Source organism: Phalangium opilio, unplaced genomic scaffold (genome assembly GCF_054372755.1).
Source record: "Phalangium opilio isolate 3A_F unplaced genomic scaffold, DU_Popi_V2 ptg000088l_1, whole genome shotgun sequence".
In the NCBI taxonomy this organism is placed as follows: Eukaryota; Metazoa; Arthropoda; class Arachnida; order Opiliones; family Phalangiidae; genus Phalangium; species Phalangium opilio.
Window position 1 is genome coordinate 209,201 of NW_028324193.1, and position 8,510 is coordinate 217,710.

At 36.3% G+C, this 8,510-nt stretch overlaps 1 pseudogene; it reads left to right on the plus strand.

The window, feature by feature from the left end:
- The first annotated feature begins 4,625 nt into the window (after positions 1–4,625).
- Positions 4,626–6,244, plus strand: LOC149647446 (cytochrome P450 4C1 pseudogene; annotated as a pseudogene).
- The last annotated feature ends 2,266 nt before the right edge of the window (positions 6,245–8,510 follow it).

Genomic DNA, 8,510 nt, shown 5'->3' on the forward strand with positions numbered 1-8,510 from the left:
CTGCCTTCTTTTTTGTGAGTCCATGCTTTTATAACTTTATGGCGACTTCAGGCGCACCAATCATTATCGCTAAAAATCGTTCGGGTCCTCCAATCATTGAGCGAGGCTCGTCAACATATCATATACTAGTATTTTTTACAGGTTACATTTGGGTCAGGGCTTGGTCAATAGGAAGCACTTTCAAAAGAGGGATTGTTATTGTTATTCGGATATTTTAGTATTTCTTAGGATTTCAAGAATAAGATACTGGTAGGACAGGTGCGTGACCTGGCCAGCGGGTCGTCCCCGACCTTACCATTGAAAAGCGTGAAGTGCTTGCGGCTTGGTACCGTGCTCGCATACCACACGCTGGGTTTTGAAAAGTATTTTCTTTTTGGATGTTTTACGGTATTTTTATAAGTGTTCTTGATTTTGGCGGGAATTATTTAAATCTAAATTAATAAAATAGGGTATTTTTATAAGTGTTCTTGATTTTGGCGGGAATTATTTAAATCTAACTTAATAAAATAGGGTATTTTTATAAGTGTTCTTGATTTTGGCGGGAATAATAAAATTTGGCGTTACAACTCCCACGGACTTAACGTCGAACGTCCTCGGGCGACCAAACCCTCAACAAAAATTTACAACTAACTAAAACTTAAACCATAAGACTGAGATTCGCGAACATGTCAAACTTACAAATATGAAAAACAAGTTGGAAAACCAAAATAAACCTCTCCGAGCCGAGACGAATTTACTTTCTAAACACAGGTCCACCAGCCAACGAGAAAAACCGGAAATAAATAGTTCAAATTAGCGAGATATTGCCAAGGTCATTTGTAAAGGTTTAAGCGTTTAACAATTCCCTGTGTATTCTCAATAATTCTAATGAGGACCTAATATTTTAAGAGTGTATTTAACTTTCGGCTTACTCTGAACCGTTAAGACCTTCTATAAGAGGACACGAAACAAGGTCAGTTCTGGTTTAAATCTAGGGTATCTTATTTTATAGACCCAAACGTTTCAACACTTACGGAGAGATGAAGTATTAACATCCATATTATCTAATGTATTAAGAGTTGCGTTTACACTATATATAAATGTAGTAAAGCTGAATTAAAAAGTAAACACCAAATTTGAAATGTAATATCAAAAGATGTTCTAGGAATATTGAGATGAAACAGAGCTTTATAGCTACACAACTACTTAAAGAATAGTAATGCCGAAAAATATTTAAACTATTTCCATTTAATATTCTGCAAAAAATGTTATCATTTTGTAAGATCCTACTCGCTTTATATTAACTTTGATATTTGTGTAGTGTTTCGATTCAGATGCAATCTTCATTACTCGTTCAATATAAACTCTCACTTGTGTCATTACATAGAAAGAAGTTAATCTTAAATAATTAAATAAATATAACTGATATTAATTATTTTAATCGTCAATATTTTACGTTAATTATAGTTAAGTCGGTTTAAGAAACTTAATTCCTAAAATAATTTTAAACATAGCTATATTTAACACAGTATTTATTAACGAGCTCTATTTGGGTTTTTGGGTTGGAATAGCCGCCACCATAAGTTCATCATATCTCTAAGTAGAGAAATGACAGCTACTCTTATGGCAATAGTGTTTGTCTGGCTCCCTTTAATGAAACCCTATACTTTCTCCGTATCATTTATCACCTCAACTTCAATACAAAATTGTACTGTCTAGCCTAGCGTTTCTTTTATACCTTTTAGAATGTTTCAGGACTGAAACCGCCTAAATCTCACGATAGAGAGAGAGAGAGAGGGATTTTGGGGTTGCTCAAGTAAAGTTCGTTCCCCCCCCAATGCCTGCTTATACGAAACGTAAAGATCTCCTTTATCCCATTGGATGATCTTTTTTCATGTGACCCATTTAGTAATCGTCTCGACCGCTTGGTGGCTGTACCGCGACCGAAATTTCAAAATTTCAGTTGTAACCCATATTTGTGTACTTAGAGACATGATAAACTTATGCCGCCACCATCTTTTAAAATGGCAGAACTGTAAATGATAAAATAAAGTTTCATCGTTCAGTTTTCAAAATGACGTTTTATGATTAAAATGTTAATCATGAAAATTTTAGCATTACTACAGCAATATCGTATCGGGATTCCTGAAAGTGGTTATGGAATGATTTCTTATTTTCCCTTACTGAACAAGGCAGACGCTTCAAGGAATGTCTAAAAACAATGAATGATTTAACCCACAAGGTATGTTTAATTATAATAAATAAATATTTTGGATAAAAGTAATATTGGCCTAAATCCGAGATTTTAACAGATAATCATTGAAAAGAAAGATTTAAAAAATAAATCTTCGAATGCTTTACCATTGAATGATAACGCAGAAACGAACCAGTGATGGGCATTTTTGATATTTTTCTTCCCTCTCCCACTCACTCCTTTTTTCAAATATTGACCAAAGCGCCGCTCTAAACTCTCCTCTCCTTATTTTATCAAATTCAAATACAATGCTATCTCATCTCACGTGATCAAAATGGCGCTTTTCTATAGAAACCTCTCCTCTATGGCTCACCTCTTATTTTATAAAATGGAACCAAATATCAAGCGCACTACTGTTCGCCAGTGTTATTGAAAACTCATTTTTTGAGTCCTCTTCTTTCAGAAATATACATTTTCTCTCATTTCATGGCAGCCCTCAAATCAGAGCCTTAGTTTGGCTCTCCTCTCCTCCTCTCCTTTCAGTTTTTTTTCTAGTAGATATATCTCTCGATGAGTTTATCCCGGGTTTTGTATATCATCTCATTTTAAGCACCTGCAATATCATCTGGTATTTTTCACTCATCTCATTTAAACACTCACGAAGTCTTAGTTTTGAACTCAAAACTATTTCTTCAATCTCACATCATTTTATTTTTAGCGCTCATCTAATTGTAAAAGGGTGTTTTATTATATTACATGGCTCGAGCAAGCTTCAATGAAGTTTACTTTTTGTTTTTATATATGAGCATTTGGTGTTCGTTTATGCACCAATGATATAAAATAAGGCGCAAAGTACTTGTTCTCAGCGAGCATCTAATAGACTTTAATCAAAGCTAATCAGATAAAAAATAATGAAAGGCAAAATTAAAAGAGGTGAAGTCAAACATTATTAATAAAAAATGTCATTGTTGACAAATACGGGATAAGTGTAGAAAATTAATTGCCTGAAGTAACAGATATTCAAATTTTCCATTTTGAAAAAATCTACAGATTTTTTCGACACTAATAGTGAAATCACAATGAAAATGCCTATGTTATTTTCCGCTTAGTAATATTTCCAATTTTAAAATATAAAAATTTAAAGTGATATATATACCATATCAATATTTCCAATTTTATAATATAAAACTTTAATCTGATCAATCTACATTTTTTCAGATATCTGAGTATTTGAATCTTCTATAAGCAAAGTATAAAGTAGAACATTGTATCCCTTTAAAATTCTTGAAGGTGACTTTTTTTCTAGAACTACTAGAAAAATACTGTATTTAAATTTTTTGGGCAAATGAAATTTAGGGGAAAAAAGTAGGATAAGAACTTTTTCAGATAATTGAGATTTATAATCATTTCCTCAAAAAGAAAAATTTGAATATCTGTACTTCAGGCAATTAATTTTCTATACTTATCTTTTACACTTTCCCTTTTTTGTCTACAAAGGCAGTTTTTATTAATATCTTCTAATTCAGTCTTAATATTATTTGAAATTGTTTAGAATCATTGGAAAGAAAACGTATTAGGGCGTTGCGCGTCCATCGGTAATCTAGCTTCATTACCAGTAGTCGGTAATCTACCGCTCTCTTAGAATGCTAAAGCTTATCTTATTAACGCGTGTTTTAAATGCATCGAACCCCTATAAATAACATAAGTCGCTTCAAAGATAATCTCAAAATTTATCAAAAGTACAAACTCAAAACACGTTATCCCGTAATTTCCGTTTAGCTGAAAAAAAACTGACAGCCACAACATAATTAAATAAACCTTTATTATGGTTGAGATAGTAGGGTTTCGCCTTTGAAAGTAACTCATTTAAATTTTTAGGCGGTGCAAAGTTTCCTTTTTTCTATTTTTCAGTTGTAGTATTTTTTACCTACTGCCCAAAATATGTCTCCCATCAACCACTACTTTCATCCAGTATCTCACCAAGCACTTCTATCATCAAGTATAACAACATCTCGTCAACCACTCCTTTCATCGAGTATAAGAACTTCTCATCAACCACTCATTTCATATTACATTAAAAAGCCTATTTCATATCAACCACTCTTTCCATGGAAAACCAAAAACTTATATCATACACTCACTTCAAGAAAAAAAATTCCCAAACACAGCCTCTCACCTATCACTCCACTCATGGACTACTGAAAAATCATATCTCACATCCAACTACTCTCCTCATGAACCAAAAGAATTGCTCTCAATACTAGGTTATCTCTCCGAGTTTGGAAAATAAAATATCTCACCACAAAAGTTACTCGTGGAGGTTGAAAAACCACCTCTCATCTCAAACTCACCTCCAATGTCAAATTTTACTACCTCTCCTCTCCTGCTCATATCACAAGCTCAAAAAAGCCTTCTCCTTTACTCAGAAATTACTCAAAATTATGAGTAGGAGATGAGAGCGCCCATCACTGAAACGAACACTATGATTCATGACAAGAAGCGTTTAGCCTTCCTAGATCGCTTGCTTGAATTGCAACAAGAGAACCCTGAATTTACTGAAAAGGTTATTATTAATGAAGTCAATAATTTCATGTTTGCCGTAAGAACCTTCAGAATTATACTATGCTACTCAGATTTTAAATTTTTTTAATTTAAATTAGGGCCACGATACATCAGCTATTACATTAACCTGGACATTATACCTTCTTGGCTTACATCCCGAAGTTCAAGAAAAGATGTACGACGAAGTTGTCAATGTTTTAGGAGACCGTGACAGTGAGTTCACGTTGGATCATTTGCGTAATCTTAAATACATGGACATGGTCTTGAAGGTAAAGTATTGTTCAGATATTGCTAGGTGTGGCAGAAGTAGGATGATACTAGAAGTAAAGAGCTCTAGCATTTGTAATAGATCCTGGCACTAGTGAACAAATTTGAGGATTTTATGCCGCTTTCATCGCGCCTATACACCAGAGAGAAAAAAATTGGCTGAGTTCCGAAAACATTTCCTACCCCCTTCCCCTCAACCTAAAACCGCGGAACACGGACGCGGGTGCTTGAATCTAGTTCGGCCGTCTACCGGCGCGAGCTACTCACGTTTAGGAGGGAAAACTCAGAAACCGCTACCAGAGGGCCAACTGTTGGTGTGTTATCAAGAATATGCACTTTCGCCAAGTGAAGAATTTGGTTACCTCAATACTTTTAGTCCCTTATCCTACTTCTGGTATTGTTCAGATATTGCTAGTTGTGGTTATAAAACCAGACCTAGCTTTGCGATGATGTTTTTTCTGTGTGTACCCGTATGTGTGCGTGTTTGTTTGAAGCCCTCGGTACACGAAAAACAAGCGTGCAGTGAAACAAATTAAGGCAAGATCCACTATCACCTTTGAGCTTGTAATGCGAAATGAATTGCGAGAAAAAGTACATATGAGCAGCAGTTTTCCTGGCTTCGGTCAGACGGAAAACAAGTTTGTCGAGACAATTTTTATGAAAATATCCTCTTCCGGCTCTTGAAAGTAATAATGCACCCAGTTATATGGCGGCAACCCTCAAATTATGTGTTAATTTGACGGTAAGCTGAATCAAAGATGATTTATTTGAAAGTCTTGAAAATTAAATTATTTTCTGGTTTTTGGAGTTAGCTCGGGGGGACTTTTTATAAAGGCTGGGTTGCTGTTTTGTTGAGAACCTTGCTGACCTTTCAGTGTAGGTTTCTAGCTACGAGTGTGGCTTTTACGATTATGATCTGTGTGTATATTTGTGAAGGTTGGATAAACGAAAAGACCTTAATGGGTATGGGTTTTTAGAATTTAATATATCCCAAACGTTGGGCCATCTCTAATTAGTGAGTTAGGAAACATGAATGTCGTACTACATTAGTGCATATGAAACTAACAAGGGCTCCCCACCGCAACCACACCTAGCTAATGCGGAATATTTATTTACGTTACTTATTTACGGCCGTTAAATTTCTGCAATTTTTTGTAAATTTAGGAATGTCAACGCTTATATCCTGCAGCTCCGTACATTGGCAGAGTGGCCGAAGAAAATATCAAAATTGGCAAGTTTTAAGCATAGGTTTTTCACGCAATATACTAAGAGTTTTATTCAGATTGAGTTGGAAATGGAATAATAGTTAAGAAATCGCGAAGCTATCTAATCTTTGTGTATGCGAAACTGGATTTGACAATATTTAAGACATCACTTCGCTACTCGTCACTCGCGGCGTGTTGAGCTGTTCTGAACAGGAATCGCAGACTCTCATTGGATTTCCAATCCCAATTTATTTCTGCAGTACTAGCAAAAAGTGATATCTAGTTTATTAGGGAGAAGGTATAAATTTGACACATTTCTAGATTTATCTCCAGTTCAAACGTAGGTCCGGAGTTAATCCCCGTCTCTAAATTACAACCAGCATCTCATTGGTTCTTGAAAACTGACATCAGCACGACGCGAATGACGAAAATTTCGTATTTTCCGACTGAGGAGAGGCGAAATAGCCCGGCGCCTCCTTTTACGTCCCCCCCCCTTGTATTTTGAAAGGAGGACTGGGACTATGGCGCGCGAATACTGAGGCATCTTATACCTTCTCCCTAATAAACTATATATCACTTCTTGGTACTAGCTTATGTCTCAAGAATCTCACGGTGTTTTTCGCGGGTAAAATATGATCACGTGATCAGCTGCCATTTACGGAGAGAAGATTTTGTTTTTCGCATAGGTAATTGGATCACGTCCGTGAGCGTGTGGGCTGTGGTTTTGGTTATCAATTATCGTCTGATTCAACGAACTAGAGAGCACAATTGGCATCGTTTATGCCGTATTCTTTGACTTTTTATTATTGCCGCGTCTATTTTGGCCCGGTTTCCGGGCGAAATTAGGCATAGACTATTTTGGCCCGGTTTTCGGGCCTAAATATCTGGCATTGTTAAGATTGCTATTTTGGCCCGGTTTCCGGGCGAAATTAGGCATAGACTATTTTGGCCCGGTTTTCGGGCCTAAATATCTGGCATTGTTAAGATTGCTATTTTGGCCCGGTTTCCGGGCCAAAATAGCTGACGATTGAGGGTCAGCTATTTAGGCCCGGTTTTCGGGCGTCAAATTTTCCAGGCCATAATAGTCGTGGTTCGAGCTACGACTATTTTGGCCCGTAAAACGGGCCTACCTTTTTCCAGGCCTAAATAGACTCGGCCGCGCGGGGCCAACTATTTTGGCCCGGTTTTCAGGCCCAATAGTAGTTTGGCCCGCTTTCCGGGCCTAAATAGCTGGCCATTGTAAAGATTGCTATTTTGGCCCGGAAACCAGCCTAAAATAGTCATTAAGTACCAGCCTTTTATAATAGGAATACTTTGGTGAAGATTGTCGGGATTTGAGATTTTGGTAAGGCTCCTATCATAGCCCATTTAATCAAGCGCTGTAGTTCGTAAAATCTGCCCCCTTTTTTTTTGCTCTGCGTCCGGGACTTGGCTATAGGGCTTGAAGCCATATAGCCAGATTATCGGCGGGAAATTCTAAGGAGCCGAAACTTGAAATGTTCTTTTGAAGGAGCTAAAATAATTTTTGTCAACATCTAAATTTCTTACAATGAACTTCATTTATTTACACCCTGTATAAGTGGTCTAATTTTTCGTATGTTGACGTCATCCAAATTCAATATTGGGGGCCGTGCACAAAGGGAGGTGTTTGGTCTGATCTTTTCCTCACTGTATAACGTTTAATAATGAAAACATCGGCTTCTGAAAAGGCCTACAATATTTTTAAATCATTTTTTCGTGACTTTGGCTATAGTATTAAGTATTATTCTCCCTTTGCTCCCTTGTATGACAAAAGGATCTCTGTGATACATTTACTTCTTGAACGTGTCCAAGGGCTCTGAGGAGGTAGGAAGGTGTCTAAATGCTCTTCTTGTAAAATTTAGCAAATTGGCCCAAAAAGGTTTGTAATTATTGGCCAACCCATTGTAACCAAACCTAACCTAACCTTAATTAGCACGAAGTGCCGTACTAGAGTATTTTATGGAATTGGAATATTGTCAAACTAAAAGAATGACCGTCAGAGACGCCACAAATCGTAAATTAAAAAAAAGTGTTCATTTGTAAACTTCGTTCATTAGCTTGTTCGAGCGTTACATCTTGTACCAATAAGACTAAATCCTTCAGTTAATATGTTAGTGTAGTGACTAAATATATTTATTTTCAGTTTTTACAGAAATTGAAAAGGACATGATAATTTTATCTTATTGATGAATTAATTCAATTCAACCGTTTCAGTATCACAGCGGAATTCGCAATACCATTCGTAGCCCTTCATGGGTTTTTTTTTTCGAAGTGCTAACGCA